This window comes from Equus quagga, chromosome 10 (assembly GCF_021613505.1).
Source record: "Equus quagga isolate Etosha38 chromosome 10, UCLA_HA_Equagga_1.0, whole genome shotgun sequence".
NCBI classification, from domain to species: Eukaryota; Metazoa; Chordata; class Mammalia; order Perissodactyla; family Equidae; genus Equus; species Equus quagga.
The window spans coordinates 81,263,862-81,290,221 of NC_060276.1; the positions used below are offsets into that span (position 1 = coordinate 81,263,862).

At 38.0% G+C, this 26,360-nt stretch overlaps 1 protein-coding gene across 5 annotated transcripts in view; it reads right to left on the reverse strand.

The window, feature by feature from the left end:
- LOC124245612 (melanoma-associated antigen D1) overlaps positions 1 to 26,360 on the reverse strand; it is a 58,190-nt gene that overhangs the window by 18,902 nt on the left and 12,928 nt on the right. For 2 of the 5 annotated variants that reach the window (XM_046673097.1, XM_046673098.1), the window contains exon 2: positions 21,796 to 21,877. The exons of the other annotated variants lie outside the window; for them this stretch is intronic. The gene's annotated coding sequence lies outside the window, so the exon portion shown is untranslated. The remainder of the gene's footprint in view (positions 1 to 21,795; positions 21,878 to 26,360) is intronic. 5 annotated transcript variants of the gene reach the window in all.

Consider the following 26,360-nt stretch of genomic DNA (forward strand, 5'->3'; position numbering starts at 1 on the left):
AAGATACTGCCCAAACTGAAGTATAAACAGGAAAAGGAATAAAACCACCAGAACATTCAAGAACTGTGGGACAATTTCAAAAGATGCAACATACGCTTAACTGGAACACCAGAAAGAGAAGAAAGAGAGAACGGAATAGAGGCAACATTGCAAATAATAATGGCTCAGATTTTTCCAAAATTAATGAAGACAACAAATCACAGATCCAGGAAGCTCAGAGAATACCAAACAGGCAAATACTAAAAAATTTACAATGAAGGACATCATATTGAAACTGCATAAAACCAAAGACAAACAGAAAATCTAGAAAGGAGCCAAAGGAAAAAAATATCTCACTTATAGTAGAATAAGGATAAGAATTACAGAAGATTTCTCTTCAGAAACCTTGCAAACAAGAACAGTGGAGCAAAATATTTAAAACGTTAAAAGAAAAAACCCACTAACCTAGATTTCTGTATCTAGAAAAGTAGCCTTTAAAAGTGAAGAAGAAATACAGACTTTCTCAGACAAAGAAACACCGAAGGAATTCATCGCCAGTAATCCGCCCTACAAGAAGTGTTAAAAGATTCTCTTCAGGTAGAAGAAAAATGATATGGGGAATAAACTTATAAAGACAGGAAGAGCATTAGAGAAAGAATAAATGAAGCTTTCTTTCAAAGGGGAAATCAAGACTGTAATTGTAGGTATTTTGAGATGCATTAATCAAAGGAAATTTATGTATACGTTTTTCCCTTGTTAACTGACTACATGCAATTCACAAGAAATATCTCAGACATAAACATATGGCAAGAATAAAAATGAAAAGATGGAACAAGTTATGGCACACAATAAACAAAAGAAGATGTATTAATATCAGACCTAGTACTTTAAGGCAAAACATTATTTTAGACAAAAATTTCAGTGCATAAATGTAAATAAGACAACATAGAAATCATAATTTTGTGTAGATGTGCAAGAAGAAATAATAAAATCAAAATCACAGCATGAGATTATACTACTACTTTCTAAGTGAATGAAGAACATTCAAATGAAACAATAGGTCCTTCTTGAAACTCCTACATGGATAATATACATTGAGACTCAGAGATAAAACATTATGGTGCTTCAAAATGAGCACCACAGAATTCTTAAATCCCTCTTCCATGTTTTTTGGACCGAAGCTAACTTGATTTTATCTTTTATTTACATATGTCTAAGAATTTTAAAAGAAATTTTAAAGTATGCCTAATAGGTGCTACATATTGTGATAAGTGCTGGGGAAATAACGATGAGCAAAAACACAACGTATTACCTGCTTTCAAAGACTAATGGATCTCAGTCTACTGTAAACAAAACTGAATCCAGTCAGACTTGCACAATTTTAAGAAATTTTACTGAGTTTTTGATGCCAATTTGCATCATGAGACCATCAAACTGACGTCTCAAGACTACATCAAATGATTTTGGCATAAACTTAAATAGATTACACCTTCCTTCATACTGTACAATCCCCTTCCAGTTAATTCCTCACTCCCATCACCATAGCACCTAACATTCCATCAATAAGTAGAAGGTTATCAGAAGAGACAAGAGGAGGAAGCCTGCAAGTAGCACTGCCAAGCACAGTTTGAGGATGTTTGTTTGCTATCTCATCAGATGCTCTTACGATATGGGTTCTTGGTGTCTTGTGACATAGAAGCCCTCTGTCATTTGCACTGGGAAATCCAGAGGTACATCCAAGTGTTCTCAGAAACCTGGGATATGCTTTAGCTCCATATGTGTCCTCGGTGTTCAGCATCAATATAAAACTTATAAACCACCTAATTTGACAACCATGAAGCATTAACAACTATAACATATATGGAGCTGGACTTAGACAAGTGATCACATGCTTCAGCTTATGGCATTTCCTGTTTTCATTTTATGAAACGGTCTATACTGGGAAATGGTCTATACCAACTTCAGCATCACACACATACCCACAGGCACCATGGTAATTAATACACTCCATCTGAGACTATTTTTAGCACATAATGTTACATCACAATTATTTTGACATAACATTTTCCATGACATTAAGAAGCCTTTGCAAATTTCTTTATAACTATGTAATATTCCATGATATAAATTTACCTACTCGACTAATGAACAAAAGTGTTGTTTCCATTTATTTTTGTTCATTAGATTATCATTGTGGTGATTTTTTTCCCCACATTATCTCCAATTAATTCCTTACGGTACATTATTAGAAATGGAATTACTAGGTCAAAGGGGTATGAACATTATTCAATAATACAAAAATGCTTTCCAGAAAGATTTTTATCAGTGTTAGTAATGTAGAAGAGTTCTCATGTACCCTTGATAATATTGAGCATTTGCTTTAAAAATATCTTCCCCAGGGGCTGGCCCCGTGGCCGAGTGGTTGAGTTCGCGCGCTCCGCTGCAGGCGGCCCAGTGTTTCGTCAGTTCGAATCCTGGGCGCGGACATGGCACTGCTCATCAGACCACGCTGAGGCAGCATCCCACATGCCACAACTAGAAGAACCCACAACGAAGAATACACAACTATGTACAGGGGGGCTTTGGGGAGAAAAAGGAAAAAATAAAATCTTTAAAAAAAAATATCTTTCCCAATTTGATAGACAAAATGATATTTAATTGATTTAAGTTGTATTTCTTTTATGATTAATGAAGGGTAACACACTTTCTGTGTTTATTAGTCATCTGTACTTCTTCTGTGAGAGTTCTTTAAATATTAAGGATATTAACCTCATGTCTATCTAACATTGTTGCAAATGTATTTTTTAGTTTGAGCTTGCCTCTTAGCTTTGTTTACGAATTCTTTTAAAGACTGGCACCTGAGCTAACATCTGTTGTCAATCTCCTTTTATTTATTTATTTATTGTTTGCTGCTTCTTCTCCCCAAAGCCCCCCAGTACATAGTTGTATACTCTAGTTGTAGGTCCTTCTGGCTGTGCTATGTGGGATGCTGCCTCAGCATGGCTGGAGGAGCAGTGCCATGTCCGTGCCCAGGATCCGAATCAGTGAAACCCAGGGCCGCCGAAGCAGAGCGCGTGAACTTAACCACTCGGCCATGGGGCCGGACCCTATGAATTCTTGATCTAGGAAAAAATGTAAACCATTACTTTGTTTTCCATTGTCATTTCCTCCATTTTTATTTTTAATACCAGGGATGTCCTTCCCTATCCAAAAGTCAAATAAACTCAGAATTTCAGTTAAAACCACATAGCTGAAAAAAAACGGATGCCAAATAGCCCCATATTCTAAAGAGAACCACCAAGGAGTTCTGAACACAATCCTATAGAGTTTATGCAGGGACAGCAGACTAGTCATGCTAGTTTTTTATTTACTTTACTTATTTTATTCCATCTCAGCCCAAATGTACTTAGAGACTAGAGAGAATCAGAGAAGAATTTACAGTGTTATGAGTCCTTGGCTTGGGAAAGAGTGTTTTCCCCTCCTTTGAGGAAGAGGGACATGCGACGCCCTTGCCAAAGCCGTGTGAGGAAGGAGCCAAAGAATCACTTACAGAGACTGGGGAAGTCTGCATGGGATAAGAACAGAAGGAAGTATTTGATCACATTTTGGATATTCAACATTTTCTCTCCAAATTGAAATTTCTGATGATTACTCAAGTTTGACTTGCTCCTCAAGGCTTTTCTACATTGACTGCATTCCTTCCTATGGCTTCTCTTCACTATGTATTCAACTACACTGAATAACATTCGAACTCCAGTTGAAGGATCACCCATGATCACTACATTCATAGGGTTTATCTCTGCTGATGAATTTTCTGATGTTAACAAGATTTGAAGCCTGGCTAAAAGTTCTTCAATGCTCTTTACGTATATTGTAATCATGAGCTTCTTTGTGACTTATGATCTCTGAAATTGGGCTGAAGCTGTGATCACATGACCTACACCATGGGCTGCCTATCCCATGTATGGGTTCATCCTCATGTAGGACAGTGTCTGAGATTAAAGCACAGTTACTCTAATACTTGCTATAGTCTTGGAAGCTCCCTGCCTGGAAGCCACTCCTGAGAGAATCTATCCCAAACCTTAAACATTTATCCTTTGAAGGGAGGTTAATGTGCTCCTTTAACTTGTCTTTTATACTCAGAAGTTTCTTAAATTCGGAGTCATCAAGAATTACCCTTGAGGCCAGCCCTGCGGCTGAGTGGTTAAATTCGCATGCTCTGCTTAGGTGGCCCAGTGTTCAGATCCTGGGCGTGGACCTACACACTTCCCAACCCGCCATGCTGTAGTGGCATCTCACACAGAAGAACTAGAAGGAGTTACAACTAGGATATACAACTATGTACTGGAGCTTTGGGGAGGAAAAAAAGAGGAAGATTGGCAACAGATGTTAGCTCAGGGCCAATCTTCCTCACAAAAAAAAAGAAAAAAGGAGTTACCCTTGGAATATGTGGCCACATTCTATGTGATTCAAATTATTCCTCAAATCCATAATTCTGAATACATTTCTTGTTCTTGTTTAAGCTCTTTCTCTTCACTTCATAACAAAAATTTAAAAAATACATCTGTCACTTACACCTGATACTTGGCAGTAGTAAGGGAACCAACCAACTCAAAGGAGAAGAGAGACGGAGAGAAAAGGAAAGGAAAAGAAAGAATTATCTAAAAAGTCTCCACCATACAGCTTCCTAAGAGGCAAGCCAGGGACTGGATTTACTCTACAACCTGACAATAACACTAAAAAGGGGGGACAAAAATATGAAATAATTGTTTTCAAGATAACTGGACATCAGACAATAAAAAACAGTGATCCCTGAGAGATAGGGGAAAAATTAGGTGAGCCTTTACAACTTGGAAGAGTTTCCAGTTCATGGTGCAACGAGGGAGAATGCGGCCAGAACCCAGAGGATTTTCTTAGTTACGGTGACAGAGAAGAGATCAGAAAGACCAAGGTGGCTAGAGTTCAGAGAACAGAATACCAAAAAGGAGACAACTGCACTTAGGGAGAACTCTGGAGATCTTTGAAGGATTGCCATAAAGTATTCAGCAGAGTACTGATCAGTGAATGCATACAAGGAAATTACCCAAGGCTGGGGAAAGAACCACCTGAAAAGACTAGAGGGAACGAGTGTCAGAAGTTCAAACTGGTCTGGGGATCATGCCCATTTCCACCAACCAGAGCAGAAAAACTCATAATTCACGAGACACAGGGTATTCAGATGGGCCTTGCCTTAGTAGTCTGGGGTAAGTAGCTTTATGCAAAACACTGCTGTGATCCACCCTAACAAATTTTGAAAGCAAGACTCAAAGAAAATTTAACTGCTTCCAAATGACTGCATCTCATAATAAAGCTCAAGAAGATATTATTTAATAATACAAAAATATTTAGCACTAAAAGGTAAACATTTATGAAAATTTTCCCAAAAGGTAAAGTTCATAATGCCTGGCATCCAATAAAAAACAACCAGGCATGTGAAGAAGCAAAAACAATGTGACGCATCATGAGGAGAAAAATCAACCAATTCATACCGACCCAGTAATTACAAAGATGTTATATTTAGCAGACAAGTACATTTTAAAAAGTTGTTATAACTGTGTTCCATATGCCCAAAAAGCCAAAAAAAGAATGATCACATTAAGTAGAGAAATGAGATATATTTAATAAGGTGCAAATCATACATCTAGTGATAGAGACCATAATATTTGAAAACTACACTGGATGGAATTAAATGATAAAGGTTAGTGAACTTGAAGACATACAATAGCAAATATTCTAAATAAAATAAATTTTAAAAACAGAGCCTCAGTGCCTTTGCTCATGCTGTTTCCTCTTCTGGGAACACTTTTCCCCCATCCCAATCATCCATCCATCCTTCAATCAGTGAATTCTGAATCCGCCTTCTGGTCTCAGCTCAATCACCACTTCCCCCTTCCTTGACCTTCCTGAGGAGGTCAAACCCTCTTTAAACTTTTTCATAGAACCACGTACTTTCCCTCCACAGCACTTGTTGCAGTGTCAACTTCACAAATATTTGGGTCTGTGATTAATGTCTGTCTTCTTCACAAGACAGTAAGCTCCATGAGGACAGAGAAAACACGTCTATTTTTGCTTACCATGATATCCCCAGCATCTCAAACTGCACCAGTCATACAGTACCCCTGCACCCTGAATCCTGTCTCTATCTGTCACCTCTGGGATTTTGATCTATTAATTACACCCTCTCTTCCATATCTTCAACCTCTCCTCCTCTGCTACCTGTATCCTATCCAATATTCTTTCTTCCTTACTAAATAAACCTTGATTTTTATTATGGGTGACAATGATCCCAGCTGTACGCTTACATTTCCCAGACACCCTTGCAGATAGTGGTGGCCACGTGTCACATTTCTGAGCAAAGGATGTAGGTGGAAACCATTATGTAGAACCTTTGGGAAAGTTCTGTATAAAGGAGACTAGTTCTATTGATAAGGTATTTTGCCCTTTCCCCTTCCTCATCTTCCTACCTGGAACATAGAAATGATGGCTAGAGTTGCAGCAGGCATACTGCAACCACTCATAGCACCTGGAAGATAGGAGACACATGCTAAGGATTGTGGAACAATATATATATATACATATGAGGGGCCTGAGACATTGATGAAATTGTGGAGGTCCTGGACTTCATACCATCGGATTTGTTTTAATAAGATAAAGATATCCTCTAATCATTTTAAGCACCTCATTTTCAGATCTGTTACTCATATCCAAATGCAATTCCAAATGTCCAACACAAAGCACAAAATCCCTCTCTCTCTCTGTCTCACACACACACTATCTCCTTCTGTAACACACTATCTCATTCACAAATGATTCCCTCTACGACTTAAAGATATGTCTTATAGATAATAATATATGACTTATAGATATAATAACTATGATTTATGACATACGATCTCTACACACTGTCTCGTTTCTCCACACTATCCAACTAACATGCACACCGTCTCTATTATTCCCATTTCTGCCCATCTACTGCCCTATCGTAAACTATAATACACACAATGTCCATACGGTACCATGACATCCACTGTCAATACAACTAGCTGTAATCAACCCCTATTATCACCCACACCATCTCCATCACTCACAGACACATCTACAATTACTCAATCCCTACACTATCACAGTGTCTAACCACACCCACTATTATATGTACAGTCCACATCCCCACCATAAAACCTTCATCATCCTCCAAAACTCCTTTTCCATATGTTCACACCATCTCCATATCATACACACTCACAACCAATATCCACATCACCTCCACTCTCACACACATGCTTTTCCCATTCCTCATCAACACTCAGAAACTCTTTGTATTTTCCCATCATACACTTTATTCAACAACCCCACTCAGATACTCCTGATTTCCATACTCCAATCATGCACTTTTCCATTCTCCGTTATCACACGTGCTCACTGTACCTACCTGCCCCCACAAATAGACACATTTCTCATTTCCTTCAGCATCACACACACACAAACACACTAACTCTATCACTGCCACCATTTACCTATCTTCTACCATCACATTACGCTTTCCTCATTCCACCCACTATCTATATGCTCCTATTATTACTCAAAATGCCCCATCTACATTTTCACACACATGATGATCCCAGTGTCTCGTTATCATTGTGTCCTTTCCCACTATTATCTCTCCCTTCCCACTCTCTCACACAACCATACACATGCACATGCACAATTCTCATCTTCCACAGTAGGAAATACACGTTGTCCATAGCCACCATTATAACATACATTCTGACCTTGTCCTTTCACTATCATTTGCATTGCTCTTGCCTTCATTTTCAGAGTGATTTCATACCATCCTCCACCATTACTCACACTGTCCCTATTGTCACCATTATCACACATACCTTGCTCACATCACCCCCACTATGCCACTGTCACTCAATACTCTCTCGATCTCTGCATCAAACACACAGCCCAGATCATCTACAATTTTACACATGGTACCCATCTTCTGCAACTCCTTCTCATTTTCTCCCTTCCCTCTCCGCTTCCCTGGACTCACACTCTTTCCCAATATGTGGCTAATACACGAACCCAGACATAATGGAGAAATTTCTTACTTGAAGCCTCATTTCAGAGTTTTAGCAAGAGGAAGAACACATCGTGCTCAAGAGGTATAATATTTAGTGTTCCCATTTGTTGTGACTGGATTTCTTTTGGTACATTTGTCTTTAAGAAGCATTTCTTCATGTCTTCTTGCAGCATTTAGATAGGGTTTTTAAATATTCCATTGATATATCTTTAATATGATACTATGCAGTTAAGCTCTTTGTACTATACTTAAGTCTTCCTAAAATATCCTGACAGCTTTTTTGTTACAGCAAAACTGTGATATTTTTGGTCCTGAAGAGAGACAGGTTCAAGCAAACGGCAATACTGAATATATCAATGAGCTGTGTTAGAGGGTACACTAAATCTTTACTTCTCAAGTTTCCATGAGGAAGAACATCAACTAGACTAACACTCCTGCTTTTCTGCCCAAGGAAGAGAAATCAGTTATATGAGTAGTATGTTTGGGAGAAATATCTAAGTGTTTGGCTCAGGCCCTTGCTCTCTGCTTTTCTCTCAGGGGTCTGTATGCCTCTAGAAAACATGCATCCTGACCGGCTCCTTGCCATGCAATAAGGGGCCTACTATCGGCCTGGAGTCTTGCAGCTTTTCAGCATTGCTTGCAATTGTCTGGGTAAGTCTGCCTAATTCTGAGGTCTAGTATTAGGAAATCCACACTAAAACCATCTTCTCCAATCAGCTTTATTAATAATGAAAATGATGTTTTGATCTCCATTTATCTGATTCCTAAATTTTATTTCAATTGGTTCTGAATCTAGGCAGGCAAGATAAGTGTTATTTATTAATCCCTTACAGCTCCCACACAATGTGGACCATTGAAATCACATAAATTCTCTTTACTGGCTCTATCCATGTTTTAACTCAGACAAGTTTCTAGGTGGAGTTTGTTTTTTTACTAGCACTTAAGACAAACACTTCACAGCAATTAAGATTAGATCTAAACAAGGAAATTGTTATGTCCACCAGCCTCAGACTCCTGATTCCCCTGGATTAGGAAGTTCACATTCTGAAGGGGTAGAGCTACCATAGTATAGTAGGTGCTACTTAATTAACCAGGATGGTGGGGAGCAGGCACCAAGTGGATCTATCTTCTTTGGCCATACTAATAAGTCCTAGGAGGGCATAACCAAGAGAGCTCTTTCATGGGATGAGGTGGCAAATCTTTACAGGGACTATCAGACAGGAATTTAGATATTCATTCAGATGTACGGAAGGCTTATTAAAGAAGTCAGATAAGTGAACCATTTCTTAGGGGGTAAGAAACTTTTTAATAAAAAACTAGAATTTAGTCCGATATGATCTTCTTGTTAACAAGTTCTCTGGAAATTTAGATCTAACAGTCATTTTACCTCTTTCTTTTTGCTAACTAGCTTTGTGCTAGCTTTTGAGTCCTTACATATGAACCTAAACACTGTGCTTCTGTGCTCTCAGTGAAAGAACACCATTTCAGGCTACAATGTGTCCAAGGTGACTAGGTCCAAATATTGGAATTTTCCATTTCACCCAAGGACAATGAGTGTTGTAAAGAAATGCCAATTATTCTCTGGAAATAAAGCAGTGTGAAGACTGGAATTCACATGGGACCTCTTTCACATAGGAACACTTTTCATACATACACACAGTTGGTATTTTAGAGTACTGGCCCAAATACATCTTTTCCAATCTCTGTCAGGGCTCACAAAGTGATCATTCATGAAAACAAACATACAAAGAAAATATGTTTGAGCAGTCAAAGAGAAATGAAACAAAACTTTTAGACAAGATATGTGAAAACCTGACTAAAGAGTAACAGGAACACCCAAGGAAAGTCAAGTACAGCACACATACACCAAAACTTTCTGAAGCTCAAAGTTTAAAAAAAAATCCAATCAAATAATAAAATGAAAAATGATGGTTACTGATAAGCCTAAACTAATGGATTATAAAATCAAGTGCAAGATTTATATCAAAGCCCTGAGCAAATGATAATAATAACAATTAATAAAGCAACAGGTTCAATGAGGAACAAGTTAAGACATTTAGATAGTTCCAAGACATCTACTATGGGACTACGGGTGGGTGGATGGGGAGTTAAAGGGGAAAACACAGAGGGAAGAGAGGCAATACTTAAATAAATGATAGAAGAAAATTTCCCTGAGCCAAAAAAAGAGCCCTCTGAATTCCAGACAACATTGATTCATTTATCCATTTACCCATCCATTCATTAATTTATGCCTCCATACGTTAATTTAATTGCTACATCTCATAAGGATTTATTACGTGTCTGGCACTGTTTAGGCATTTGTGATATATCAGTGAACAAAACGGATAAAAATCCTGCTTTCACGGAGCTTACATACCAAGACACCCTTAGGCATGCCCTGATCAAATTCCTGAACTCAAAGAATAAAGAACACATCTTACAAGCTTACAAATAGAAAGAAAAAGTTACTTACAATAGAAAAATTAAACTAGACAGACATAGGACTTTCATCAGTAACACCAAACTTCGTGATCTCATTCACTTATTTTCCCAGAAATGGCTTTACTCAATTTTCAGGGAAGCTGAAGTCAGTCTTTGACCTAGAACCTGTTTTCCTGGGGGACTTTATCTAACAGGGGTAATACTACCTTTTTCTCAAGCAACTAGATTTGTGCTTGCTTTCAATTTTTTCAAAACTAAACAATAAATTGTTTAGGGACACACATATAGGTGATAAAACTATAAGAAAACCAACCAGACTGCTAAAACAAAAGTGCAGGGTAGTGTTATCTCTAGGTGGAGGCAGACAGCAGGGCGTGACTGGAGAAGGGCACTTAGGAGGCACTAAGATGCGCTAATATTCTACTTCTTGTCCTGGCTGGTGGGTTTACTGGCATTATTTTATTTGTATTATTATAAATGTAAATACTAATTAGTTCATTCAACAAATAATAAGTGCCTATCATGCATCAGGCATTATTCTAGGCACTGGGGGCACAAAAATAAATAAATCAGATAAAAATCCCTGTCCTTACAGAGCTTGCAAATTATCACAGAGATAATAAGACTTTCCAGAACCTATATAAATACAAGAACATACAAACTGAAAGAGTCCACCAAGTTACAATAGATACACAAATAGCCACACATCTTCATGAAATTCCCGAATATCAGGAATAAAGTGGAAAGTCTAAAAACTTCCAAGAGTTGGGGGTAAAAATAGTCCAGATTGCAGCAGGACAGAAGGGTCTAGAAAGGAGATTTCCAGAAAATAAATTTTCTGGATAATCTGACTTACTTGAATATGTTCCAGAAAAAGACAAATGACAGATCTGGTGAAAAGGATAGGAATATACAAAAATACGCAGGTGAAAAGCAATTATTAACTTAAATGATAAAAATGTGTACAAGAAATGTAATCACAATTCACTACTTGTCTCTTTAGTGAAAAATGTTTGCATAATCATAATAAGGTAAACATTATCATTAACCAAAATGTATGCTATAATTATATTAAAAGGATAGAGAAGGGAAGTGGGAGAGAAAAAGTCAGAGTTTAATCTTCATCTCTCATGATGGGAAACGAATAGCTAATATCTAAAATAAGTAACTCAAGAAATAATAGTATAGCCATATATACTAATGGCCACATAGTTTAGAATTATTGAGATAAAAACCGAAAGAAATAGCTAATATATTTTAAAGTTGGTTACTTCAGGTATTTGAGTCTGGTGGGTGAGAAGGGGTAAATCTAAATACTGCTAATTTTTGTTACTATCTGGTTTTCAAGCCAGGTCTTAGTGTAATATAGAATATATCTAAACATTAGATATATTATACTTGCTATAATAAAAATACAAAATAAAATATTTTAATTACAAAGGGAGTTACTTAAATATAAAGAAAAGGAATACGATAAGAACTGGAATTTACTGAAATTAATATGGCTAATAGAATAGATCAAAAGAGGTGGGGAGCACATAAATGCAGAAACTGAAGGACCCTCAATGTTTGCTTTTTATCCTTTTGCAACTTTCGGGGGAGTTTTCCAAATTGCTCTTAAGTTGTAGCAATAATCAAAGGGGAGTTTTAAACTTGAGAAGAACAGGTAGAGTGGGACCGGTAACATGGGTCCCAAATAGTCAGGGACGGGCAACTGGAGACTGAAGACGGGAGGGGAAATTCATTCTAGGAAGGAAACTCAGGCTGCCACAAGAGGGCAGAACTAGAACGCAGTATTTCCTCTAGTTCTCCTATTTTCCCTGTTGCTCATTCTCAGATTTCTTTGCCCTCCTTTAAAATGTCTATATTTCTGAGATTCTGCCCCACCCTCCTTTTTTTTTGCCTCACTCCACACACTCTTCTGGAGCAATCTCATTCATACCTTAATTAAAACTACCAACTCTGTGCTTGATGACTTCCAAATCTATGGGTAATCCTACTTGCTTCATAGCAGCAGAATAAATTCCTGACTGCCTACTAGATAATTCCTCTTGGACATTCCAAAGATGCTTCAGACTTTGCATGTTCAAAACTTAACTCATCATTTTTCCCCCTCAAACCTGCTCCTTATTCTGAGTTCTCCAGCTCATGGAGTGGCTTTTACATCTTATCAACCATTTAAGGCAGAAAGAAAACTGAGGATCATCCTGGATTCCTTTTTCTCCATCAGCCCCCTATATATAGTCAGCAACTGAGTTCTTTTTTTTTTTTTTAAAGATTTTATTTTTCCTTTTTCTCCCCAAAGCCCCCCGGTACGTAGTTGTATATTCTTCGTTGTGGGTCCTTCTAGTTGTGGCATGTGGGACACTGCCTCAGCATGGTTTGATGAGCAGTGCCATGTCCGCGCCCAGGATTCGAACCAACGAAACACTGGGCCGCCTGCAGCGGAGCGCGCGAACTTAACCACTCGGCCACGGGGCCAGCCCCGCGACTGAGTTCTTAATTTCTCACATATATGTATTCTTATTTCATTCCCACTGCCTTAACTCAGGCTTCAACATCTCTCCTCTTTTGTAATAGCCTCAAATTGGTCTTCCTGTACCCAGTTCTGTTTTCTCCAGTCTATCTATCTATCATACTCTCGTCCACTGGATATTTCTGAAACGCAAATCTAATCCTGTTAATCCCTTGATTAAAATCCCCAAATATCTCCCCATTGTTCTTAGTACAGCATTCAAGGCTCTCCACGATCTGGCCACTATCTCCTTCTCATTACATCCTCTCTCACTCTCAAGTTCCAACTACACTAAACTTCTTGAACATACCATAAACAAACTGTAAACACTGAGTTATTTCATATAACGTGTCTTTGCTCCTACCACCACTGCATGAAGTGACTCTTCTATTCCTCAGCCCCCACAGTTAACACTGACAACATCTATATACCTTTCAAGACTTAACTTAAGCATTAATTTCTTTCTGGAACTCTCCCCCATGCAGTAGAATTAACTATTTCCTCCTTTGTGTCACTAATGTACTCTTATATAGACTTTTATCAAGTACTCATATTTTGCAGTGCATATTTGTTTACATGTCTCTTCTACTAAAATCGGCTCCCCTGGAACCAGGAGCATGTCTTACTCATATTTCTACTCAAAATATCTATCACAGTGCCGTATAGAAAAGACGCTCAACAAATATTTCCGAATGAATAAAAGAGTCATCATGAGGGGGGCTGGCCCCGTGGCCGAGTGGTTAAGTTCGCGCGCTCCGCTGCAGGCGGCCCAGTGTTTCGTTGGTTCGAATCCTGGGCGCGGACATGGCACTGCTCATCAAACCATGCTGAGGCAGCGTCCCACATGCCACAACTAGAAGGACCCACAACGAAGAATATACAAGTATGTACTGGGGGGCTTTGGGGAGAAAAAGGAAAAAAATAAAATCTTTAAAAATAAAAGAGTCATCATGAGAATGTAAGATATGAGGCCAGCCTGAGACCAATCTCCTATCCATGGTAGACATCAGTAATCAACCACAGTATTGTCCCCTGCACCTCAGAATCATTCTCAAGACAGCATACTATGAAAATCTATTTCAATCAGTAGGAACTGGAACAAGATATAAAATTTATTTCTCACCCTGGAATGTAGGCTGCCACAATGGAGTGCCTCAATAATAATCAGAGTCGATTTAAGAGAATTAACATGGGATTAGGCAGAGCATCTCTGAAACACTCTTTGCAACACTATGACTATAGCAACGGCACATATAACAAAACAATGTTTTAGCAAAAATTGGTGTTGGGCAGTAAATTCGGTCCCTGCGCATCCAGCACTGCCTACTGAAGAGACATCTTGTCATTGGAGGAGAAAAAACCCCATATATTGGCATTCTGATTTATACTTCAGTTTTGTCTCAATTCATTCAGAAAATGTTCATCTCTGACTAAGGATCAGACTGGAAATCTGCTAACAAGCCAAGTGCTGCACCTGAGGAACCAGGTAACAGGCGCATCACACGGAGAAATGACGGATCAACTTATCTTCTTCATTCCTTCCACATCCAGATGCTCTGGGAAAGTATGGAGAAGTCTAAAAACTCCTTTCTCAAATGGAACAACAATCTACTGGAGTATTGTTTCCAAATCTTATTAACACCATAACACATATGTAAAATGAAAATATATGTACAGTACATGGAGGTACACTGGACAAGACTGTTCACGGCCAGAAGCCTGGAGGCTCCAACCAAACTCAGCTGCCTGTGCAGTGTATTAGTTTCCTCCTATCGCCACAACAAATTACCCCAAATTTAGTGGCTTAAACTAACATAAGTTTGTTCTCTTACAGTTCTGGAAGTCAGAAATCTAAAATGGGTTCATAAGGCTCATTCCTTCTGGAAGCCCTAGGGGAGAATCCATTTCATTGCTTTTTCTAGCTTCTAGAGAGTGCCTACATTTCTTGATTCATCGTCCCTTTCTTCATCATCAAAGCCAGTAGCTTAGCATCTTCTTTCTTCTCTGACCCCTGCTTCTGCCCTCACATCTTCTCTCTGTAACTCTGACCCTCCTGTCTCTCTCTTATAGGGACTCTTGTGATTCTACTGGGCTCACTCTAATAATTCCGGATAATCTCCACATCTCAAAATCCTTAATCACATCTGCGAAGCCCCATTTACCATTTCAGGTAGCATATCAGGCTCATATTCAGGTTCTGGAGATTAAGACGCAGACATTTTTGCAGGTCCATTATTCAGCCTATCACATGCAGATGGTGCATCACATGATTCTACAGGATATCACTCACATTATGCATGTCACAGATATTTGTATTTATTCTGATAACTTTCCAGCAGGTAGTAATAAAGCATTTAGAGGAAGAGGTACCATTTTCCAATTCATAAAAAGGTACCCTATGAATTAGCAGAAGCCCCATGGTCTAAAGTGATTAATATCTCAACACAGCTGTAAAACACTGGGAGCTCTGTATTATACAGGGTTGAGGCCCTGACAGAACTAACAACAATAATAGCAAACATTCATTAAGTGTGTCTTCTGGGCCAGGCACTGTACTAGATACTTCACATCCCTCAAATCTTTACAACTTGGTACCGTATTAATATCCTGATCTAAAAAATGAACAATGTGAGACCAGAGAGATTTATTAACACAACCAAGGTCACACAGCTAGAAGGTGGTTAAGCTGGCAAATAAGCTGGTTCTAGAACCTGAATATTTTCTGCTGTACTATGCTGACTCCTTAAAGTAAGAGGGTATAAAATTTAATTTATTAGTATTTCTTATACCTTGAGTTTCTGGAAGTCACATTGACTGAGTGCCACAGCACTGAATATTTCTGTGGCAATTTCAAGTAGTAGCTCCTCCGAATACTGGGTGATAGACAAGCAAGCTATATCTATACCCATCCAGGGAGAAAATCATATCCTAGTCTCTCCACTTTTTGTGGGCTAGATTCTCTCTGTTTATTTTGGCTTGTCTGGTTATAATTCCTAAGACGACCCGCCTCTGTTTCTGAAGCTCCTAGCACATCTGTCGTTCCTCCATTCCTACTCAATCTTTTTAGAACTGGACAACTCTCCCTTAGCTCTTGATGATGAAAGTGTCCAAGCCGAGCCCAGAGCCTGTGCTCTCTATACTAGACCAAATTGCCTACACCATGAGAAGTGATTAGGGTGAACATTTGAGAATAGAATTTTGTTATTAACGAAATCCTTCAAGATTGGATTATTCAAAGGGAGTTACAAGATAAACTCTTTATAACCTTACTCCATTTTATGGAGCCCAATGTGGAGTTTCTGGGAGTATCTATCCATTTCCAAAACTGACTGAGCTCCCAAAACTCACTGCACTGAAAGGGTAATTCTGATTTCTGGAATGAAATCCTTAATGATGAATAAAGGTTAATACATTTCTGACAATTTACATATTGCCACTATAAACCTAGAACAATTAAATTGTCTGGGATTCAAATCCTGGATCTTCCAGGGATAGCTATATGACCTTGGAAAAATTCTTCCATCTCATTTCTTCACATCTAAAACAATGATGAGAGTTCTTATATATATTATATGATTGTTGCAAGAGTCAAATTATTAAACAAAGTATGTGAAGTTCTTACAGTGCTTGGCACGTGGTAGGTGTACAATTACATGCAATAAGGAGAAAGTATGTTAATTAACTTTTATTATGAATCTTTTTTCACTTCTACCAAGATCTGATTTTCTCACAAAGACCTTCTCTCATCATTACATTCATAAGATTCCCGTACTGTCCAACACTGAATAAGATTACATGCCAAATTGAAGGTCTTTCCACATTCACTGCACCTAAAAGATTTTTCTCCACTACGGACTCACTGATGTCAAATAAAGCTAATTCCTGCTGAAAGCATACTCATACTTTTTATATATACATAGAGGGTCTTGCCTTTATGAATCATTTGATGGTAGATAAGACGTAGCCTCTAATTGAAGGCTTATTCATTAGAGGGAGAGTTTCTCTCCACTATGAATTTGCAGATCATAAACAAGGATCTCATTCCATCTCCACTATGAATTATCTGATGTTCTACGAGGATTGATATCACCAAAATGCCTTTTCCACATTCATTACATCCATAAGCTTTCCTTGCACTGTGAATTCTTTCATGCTTAGCAAAGTCTGAGCTGGATCTGAAAGCCTTCCCACAGGCATTTGCAAGCATAAAGTTTTTCTCCCTTATGAACTCTCTCATGTTTAAAAAAATGTCCAAGCTTGTCCTGAAGTCTTTCCCATAGTCAATACATTCATAAGGTTTCTCTCCACTATGTATTTTCATAAGATTAAAAAGCTTGATTACCCACTGCAATTTCTCTCACATTGGGAAAGTTTTCATACCCTGTGAAATCCCTGGTGATGAAAGAGAGTTGAGTCCTGCCTGAAGGCCTTCCTACATTTTTACAGCCATACGAATTAACGAAGTCTCAAGTGTGATTTCTCAGATGTCAAATAAGGCAGGTGTTGTGACTAAAACTTTCCTTATATTCATTACCTTCATAGTTTCTCTCTATTATGAGTACTCTGAGGCATCAACCTTGAATGCTAACAAAAGGCTTTTAGACATTAATCATACATGCAGGGCTCCTCCTCATCAGAAAATTTCCAGTGTCTCACAAATTCTAAACCCTTTACAGAGTTATAGTCCTATGAACTATATCTCCATGCTCTCATTCTTGGGGGTTTTCCTCATAAAACAGACAACTAGCTCAACCTTTTCTCAGTCAATGCACTCACAGCCTCTTTGTTTAGTAGGATTATTTTCCTAAGTGGCAGAACTGTGCCTGCAACAGATTTCCCTGGAAAAAGAAATGTATTAGAGACTTCCCTGACAAGCTTTCCTGCAGCCTATGTCGCCACATGCCAAGTCTTCTCCACAGTAGAGACTCTGATCAAATGGCCTTGGCTTCTGGATCCATAACACTCCTTGGATTTTACTTTTTCTGAAATTTCCCTCTTTGAAGTAGATCCTACTCTGAGTGATAATCTTATCACCTAAAAGGATACACCCACATAAAGAAATAAGCAAAGAACATGAGTAAACTATTTCCAAAAAAAGAAAATGCAAACAGATAATAAATACATAAAATATTCCAATTTATTAGTTGTCAATGAATGTAAACTGAAACAACCATGAGATAATTATTCCTCTCTCATTTTCACCAGCAGTTTATGTGAGTGCCCATTTGTTCTCCTTGCTGGTATGAATGTAGATTGGTATAAATTTTCTGAAAAACAACTTTGCACCACGTAATTATGAGCCAGAAAATCACCTTTTTGAGCCAGAAATTACTCTTCAAGCAATCTATCCAACAAAATAGTCAGATATGCAAATAAAGATTCAGGTACAAAATGATTCATTGAAGAAATATATTAGTGAAAAAAATGGAAACACACAAAATATCCAAAAACATGGAATTGGTTAAATAAATTGTGGTATACTCTTACGATGGAATATTATGCAGTCATCAAAAATGTTGCCAAAAATTGTTATTGACAAGGGAGATTCTCACAAGATAATTTTTAGAGAAGAAAGCAAGTATTATAGGCTGAACTGTGTCCCTTCAAAATTAATATGTTGAGGGGTCGGCCCAGTGGCATAGTGGTTAAGTTTGCATGCTCCACTTCAGGTGACCTAGGGTTAGCCAGTTCAGATCCCAGGCCTGGACCTATACACTGCTTATCAAGCCATGCTGTGGAAGGCATCCCAAATATAAAATAGAGGAAGATAGGCACAGATGTTAGCTCAGGGCTATTCTTCCTCAGCAAAAAGAGGAGGATTGGTGGCGGATGTTACTCACAGCTAATCGTCCTTAAAAAAACACATAAATTAAATAAAATAAAATTAATATGTTGAAGTAATAACCCTCAGTATCTCAGAATATGACCGTATTTGGAGATAGGGTCTTCAAAGAGGTAAGTTACTTGAAATGAGGTCATTGGAGTGGGCCCTAATCTGATACAACTGATTCCTTATAAAAAATTAGGTCACAGAGATACATAGAGGGAAGACCATGGGAAGACAGAGGGAGGAAAAGATAGCCACCCACAAGCCAAGGAGAGAGGCCTGAGAAGAAACCAACCCTCTAAACACCTTGGTCGTAGACTTCTAGTCCCCTGAATTGTGAGAAAATAAATTTCTACTGTTTAAGCTGCTCAGTCTGTGGTACATCATTATGGCAGTCCTAGCAAACTAATACAGCAAGATACAAGACTGCATATACTGGAAAAAAAATATATCAATTAGTTAATAGGATTTATAACTGGGTAATGAAATGGATGACTTTTACTTATTTCCTTATAAAGTTTTGTTGTTCTCCAAAATTTTCATGATGAGCACGTCTCACCTTCATAATATAAAATACATAAAAAAGATAAAGATACCCATAAGCAAACAGTTAAAAAAAAGATACAAAAAATATGTGAGTTTTACTTGATGAAAAGAAGCTGCCAAAATGAGGTAGAAAGAAAATTAATCAGGAAATTAAAGCCTGCTAAGACCCAGTGATTTCATGGCTTTGTCTCATTTTTAGATGGCCTCCCAACTTAGGGAGAGAGGGACTTGGAGAAACAAAGTAACGTGAGGATGAATGGTTTGTTTGGAGGGCAATATAGAGACAATGAAAGAGATTCAACTGACTAGAGAAATGGGAAAATTATCTGAACAAAGGAGGTGTTGAATGTGTAGAACTAAGAGAGAAAAGAAAAGATTTGGAAGAAGGTAGATAGCAAGAGATTCATTTTCAGGGTACTGAAGAAGGGGAAGTAATGGACAAGGGAGAAGTAACTGGGCATGCAAACAAAGGTAACCACAAAGAAAATAGGAAAAGAAGAAATTCTCTCTTTTGCTTGGTCTTATGGGATCCACCAGATGAAGAGTTTGAGAGGGGTATAAGGGTCCAGCATGTCATCCCAAAATATGCCACACTGGCATATTGATTATTTTGAATTAAACGTACCTAAGAAACAGCCAGTGCAAGAACAACACACCAACCCTCCTTTGTGACCCTGAAAGCAGGAGATAAATTCCCCATGTCAAAGATATTCTCCCTGTACCAGGTGGGTAGAAAGCATCCTTATCATCAAAGACAGGGAATTTAGGGCCAAGAAGGCTGTATAAACAAACCTTGTTAATTCTTCAACATTTACTGCTCCTAGCCCAAACTCTTCTGCCTTGCTAATTCTTCACAAATTTATTGTTTCTTTATCTAAAAGGTATAAAAGCTGCTTGCTCTGGTCACTTCCTTGAGTCTCATATTTTTATGGGGCTCCCGTACATATGAAACTAAATTTGTTTTTCTCCTGTTAATCTGTCTTATGTCAATTTAATTATTAGACCAGCCAAAGAACCTAGAAGGGAAGAAGGAAAATTCTTCTGCCCCTAAGGTCGCCATGATAATGATAACAACTACTATAACTATGTACCACACACACTTTGCTGAAATACGTTATCTGTATTTCACATGGAAATCTTGAGAGAGGTATTATTATTCCAATTGTATAGATGAAGAAACTGATGGTCAGAGAAGGGAACTGACTTGCCCAATATTTTAGAGTTAGTAAGTAGTGGAACTGAGAGTCAACTCAAGTGTGTTTGGCTTGAAAGTTCCTGTGGTTTCCACCATGTCAAGGCGCCTATGTGGGCATTTACTGACTAAAATTCCAAAATTATCCTAACACTATCTAACAAAGCTGTAAGTTCTCAAGTCTCTACCAGTCTCATTCTCCCTCCTTTGCTCACGTAACAGGATTTCTTCCTGGATCCCTTTGTCCTTAGTTCTTTCCAAATTTGGCTAGGAATTCACTTTGATCTTTTGAGGTGGAAGATCCTATAGTTGAAAACGAAATAAAAATTTGTGGTTAAAGCTGGGGTAATGTATGTCCCTAAATTCAGTTCTGAAAGGTACAGGGGGAGTCGTGGAAGAAGGTCTCTTATTTATTAGGATGTCTTAGAAACAGGCAAGGGCCTTGTGAAAGAGGCATAGAAGTGCATGTGTTCCTGAGATCTAGGAAGAGGGTGTTGATCTTGAGGGAAAAAAAAACCTGACAAGAAAAACACAATGAGTCATTTACTCTCCTCCTAGAAGAAAGATGTCCCATAATTCAGAAACAAAAAACACTGGAATCCAAAGAATGCAGTGCACTGAATTGGTTAAGCACATGGGCTTTAGGGTTGGACAGAGCTAGGCTCAAATCTCAAAATATTACTACTGACTTGCTAGGCGACCTTGGGCGAGCATCTTTATTTTTCAGAGCATTGGATGTTTCCTCTACAAAATAAATAGAAACTAAAACCTAATGAGAAGTTCTGAACCTAAACTTAATCTCAAAGAAAATGTAGGAAAGAGTCATATGAAATTTTCCTAGTTCTGGTAATTGACCACCAGGTTGTTTGGACAAACCCTCATGCTGAAAGCTACTAAAAAAATCTTGATGAAAAAGAAGTAACATCTACTTAAAAACAATAGAAAGACAGGACAATAAAAATATGGAAACATCAGGGTAACACCATGGGAAAAGGGGAACCTAGAGAAGTAAATAAGCAGTGAGGCAATTTCTGCCCTGAGGGCATTTTTCCTTCCCCCAAAATTTTAACTTTTATTTCAGTTGCTTTGAAAGGCAAAGGAGACAGAGGTTAAGGCCCAGAACTTCGCGGAGTAGGGAAACTAACAGGAGACTCTTCCTACAGTAAGCTGGGACCCCAAACGGTTACCTTCTCAGGGGGAAGATGAATGGTAAGCAGGTCATTTTGCAGCTCAGGTTGAATTACATGACTTGCCCTGGGATCCTTGAGCCTTGAATTAGAAAAAGAAAGAAATCAGCAGGATCAGCTGGTAACAGAAAAGACTTCAAACACTGGGGTTAGTAAACACAAACTATAAGATTACTTTACTATGAATAAAGAAATAAATATGCCTGAAGATATTTCCAAGCAACAGGAAACTATAACAAATGGTATATCATAATTAAACCTAATGTAACCACAGGCCCTCCAAGACTAATTAATCTGTCTCCGTCTCTTATTAACAGAGTGACTAAGAATTGTCTTTCAGAAAAACTGCAAAGTCACATAGCGAGGGCTACGCAAAAGAAAATCATGACCTGAAATGACCCCAGAACCAAAGATTCTCCTTCCCACGGAACCCAAGGACCAGGACAAGACCAGAACTCGAAAGTCGGACTCTTATCAGAAGTAAAGGGTCCCTTATTCAGGAAGATCCGGTGTTCCCTACCTCATCATAAATGTTGAGAACTCTGTCATAAATGTTTAAAACCTTACCATAAATGCTTGAAGCCCACGAATCAAAGCCTGTCCCACCAGCATTTCCTCATGCCAACCTGTTCTCCCTAACTTCTTAAATTTCACCCCAGATCTTGAATCAGAAAGACAGATCTGAGGGCACATGCCCCCTGTCTCCCTGCAGATGGATCTCGCAGAATAAATGCTGATTTTTCCCCACAAAGGCTGATGCCATAATTAATTGACTTGTTTACATGCATTGGGCAGAGAACCCCAATTTTGTGCGGTAAGACTAATCAAACTTTTAGAAAAAATAAAAAAACAAAACAGCACCCCAAATGAAAAACTCAAGGGATAGCTTTAATTGGCAGATTAAGAAAATAATTTGTGAATATTTAAGACAGGTCAGAGGAAATTATTAGAGCATAGTACAAAGAGACAAAAGCATAGAAAGTACAGAAAAGAATGTAAGAAACTCAGATTGCTCTCACTCATCAAGCAGGTGCCAGGGCCTTATAAAAGTGATTGCATCAAATCTTAAGAATTACTTTACAAGGCACAAAATATAGAATTCCACTGATAATAAATAAAATCCTTTGCAGCCCTTTCTTGATTTCTACAAGCAAAATTGGGCTCCAGACCTGCTTTTTCTTTAAAACTAGCTAATGAAATTCCAGAGCCGAACTTTACAAGTGCAAATCTTCACAATCAACAAAACAAAACTTAAAAAGTGAGGAAGACTCTGTACTCTCTTCCCTGCAGCTGTGGAGCGGTGGAAACCATTTTGCTTCACAATTATTTCAAATAATCTAAATTTAAAAGATGTTAAATTGAGAATTTTACAAAGCATGTCAATCTTGTTCTCTTTTACAATGTGGATACATAAATATTCATAACATGTTCATATATTCATGAATATTCATAACTGTTACCAACCAGTTCTATTCTCTGTTAATATAACTCTGTCTTTGGAAGTATTATTTAAAGGCATTTTATAAGACTCCTACAACTTTAGAAATTGATGTTTGTTGTATGAAAATAACCTACAAAAGAAATGTGTAATTCTAATTAGGTATCTTACTTGGTAATTCATTAACCTGGTTTGGTGGATAGAATAATGGCCCTCCCAAGACGTCCATGCCCTGACCCTGTGAATATGTTACTTTACGTGGCAAACAGGATTTTGCATATGTGATTAAGGATCTTGAAATGGAGAGATTATCCTGGATTATCCTGGTGGGCTCAATGTAATTACAAGAGTCATTATAAAAAGGAAGCAGGAGGATCAGAGTCAGAGAAGAAGATATGACAAAGAAAGAGGTCAGGGTCAGAGAGCTGAAGATGCTATACTGTTGGATCTGAAGATGGAGAAAAGGACCATGAACCAAGGAATGCAGGAAGCCTCTAGAAACCGGAAAAAGCAAAGAAACAGTTAATCCCCCAGAGCCTCTGGAGGGAGCTCAGCCTGCCAAAACCCTGATTTTTGAACTGCTGACCTCCAGAATTGTAAGATGTAAATTTGGGTTTATTATCTATGTTTGTCCTAACTTACTACAGCAGCAATAGGAAACTAACATGTCTGCTGATAAAGCTGTAACTGACATCTCTATATTTGGAAACAGATTGATACTTCTAAGAACATTCAGAAAAATTAGGAAAGGATCGTTGGCACTTTCCTTTTCACCCACAGGCATGGATAAACAAATACAAACCCACGATTCTGCTGGATTTACTATATAACAAATACTTGAAGAGCATATATTTCTTTTAAATTAACAGCGTCATGATTTCTATTTCACCAGTGAGAAGCACGAGACTGAGAAGTAACTTGCCTAAGATCCGTACACAAGAGCTAGGATTCCAATCCCTGCCAACTGGCTACAAGGTCCAGTATTTTCCCACTACATCTTGCTGCCTCTCAAACTGCTTGGGGTGTGATGAAGAAAGGCTGGAGAATCTAAATGTATTCCTCAAATGACCCACAGCTGCACAGAGACTCCGCGTTTGTGAGACGCTCTACCTTCTTTGCTTTAATTCCACACTCACAGTAAGCAACATGCTGTTCTCCTAGTTTGACTTCCCAAGAATCCCAACACTGGAACTGACATGCCCTGGAAAGAGGATCTGAGAGTTTTGGCCACTAGAAAGACAATTAGTGTAGAATGTGTGTGCTTCTCTCTCTATATCTATCTTAGTCTCAGGAAATTAATTTGTATTTGTTTATCATCAAGTTTTATTTTAGCATTTAACAAATGCTGAAGACCAAATCCTGTACTGTGCTCAATTAACTGAAATGTCACCACCCAGGAAGGTTCTTCTACAAGTTCTGCTGGAATTTCCAAATAAAGGTAATTTCCTGTCTTTGATAACTTCAAAAGTATTTACACATCAAACACAGCTAATTAGAGCTTGAGGCCTCAGAAATGCTTAAGTGAAATTGTTCCAGAAAAGAAATTCTGCTTTATTTTTACAGAATGATATCTGTTTATGGTGGCATAAGAACTGAAAGGGAAAAAAATTACAATTATTCATGAATTACATTAACAGACCAAAAACACTTTGTGATAATTCATTGAGCTGTATAGCTATGATACTTTAAAGTATGTTTTACATAAAGTTTAAATAAAAATTCAATAAAATCTATAAACAAACAATTGGACCTACAGAAAGAAGCCAGCAAAGTGAACAGATCTAAAAACAATACACCGAAGTCAAGCATTCTCATACACCAGTCACAATAAATTACAAAACGTAATTTAAAAGTATTAGTGAGAGCAACAAGAACCGTCAGGTACACAGAAATACGTCTAACAAAATATGCAAGAAACCCTTACGGAGAAAATTACAAAAATTTTCCAAAAACATTAAAAATACCTAGACAAAAGGAGAGAATAACTAACTTCACTGTTGTAAAGACACAATTTCTCTTTCTATAATCTATAAATAAAATGCAGTTCTAATCAAAATTTCAATGTTTCTTACAGACCAGGTTAAACTTATCTTAAAATTCATATGGAAAAGTAAAAGGCAAAGAATATAGTTTTGAGGGAGAAAAATAGGAAAGGGTCTTTCCCTACCAAATATTAAGATGCATACAAAGCTATAGTAAACAGTGTAGTACTAGTATAGAAATAGTCAGACCAATGGAACAGAATAGCAGCAGACACATACACATGTTACAACTTGGTATACTACAGAGACAACATTATAAATCTGTGGAGAAAGAACAGACTATTCAGTAAATAGTTCTGAAACCACTGATTAATCATTCAGAAAAAAAATTAAGATCTCTACATCATACAATAAACAAAAATAAATTCCAAGTGGATCATAAACCCAATTGTGAAAAGAAAATTATAAAAGGTTTACAAGAGGGGCCAGCCCCATTACCAAGTGGTTAGAGGTCTGCGTGCTCTGCTTCAGCAGCCCAGGATTCTTGGGTTTGAATCCCAAGTTGCGACCTACTCCACTCATCAGCCATGCTGTGGAGGCATCCCACATACAAAGCAGAGGAAGACTGGCAGAGGTGTTAGCCCAGGGCAAATCTTCTTCATACGCAAAATAATAATAATAATAAAACAAACTCTTTAAAAAAAGTTCTACAGGACAATATAGCAGAATACCTTTATGAAATCAAGGTAAGAAAGCACTCAAACAAGATGAAAAAACATGGCATATATAGAAAATGATGATAATTTCATGGCATATAGGGGGAAATGGAAGAGGCTACCTCTCCATGAGGGCTAAGGTGTCAATATTATAGCATAAACTTGACCATTTATGAAACTATTTCTTTCTTTCTTTTTTTTGAAGATTAGCCCTGAGCTAACTGCTGCCAATCCTCCTCTTTTCGCTGAGGAAGACTGGCCCTGAGCTAACATCCATGCCCATCTTCCTCTACTTTATATGTGGGACGCCTACCACAGCATGGCTTTTGCCAAGCAGTGCCATGTCCACACCTGGGATCCGAACTGGCGAACCCCGGGCCGCCGAGAAGCAGAACATGCGCACTTAACTGCTGCGCCACCCGGCTGGCC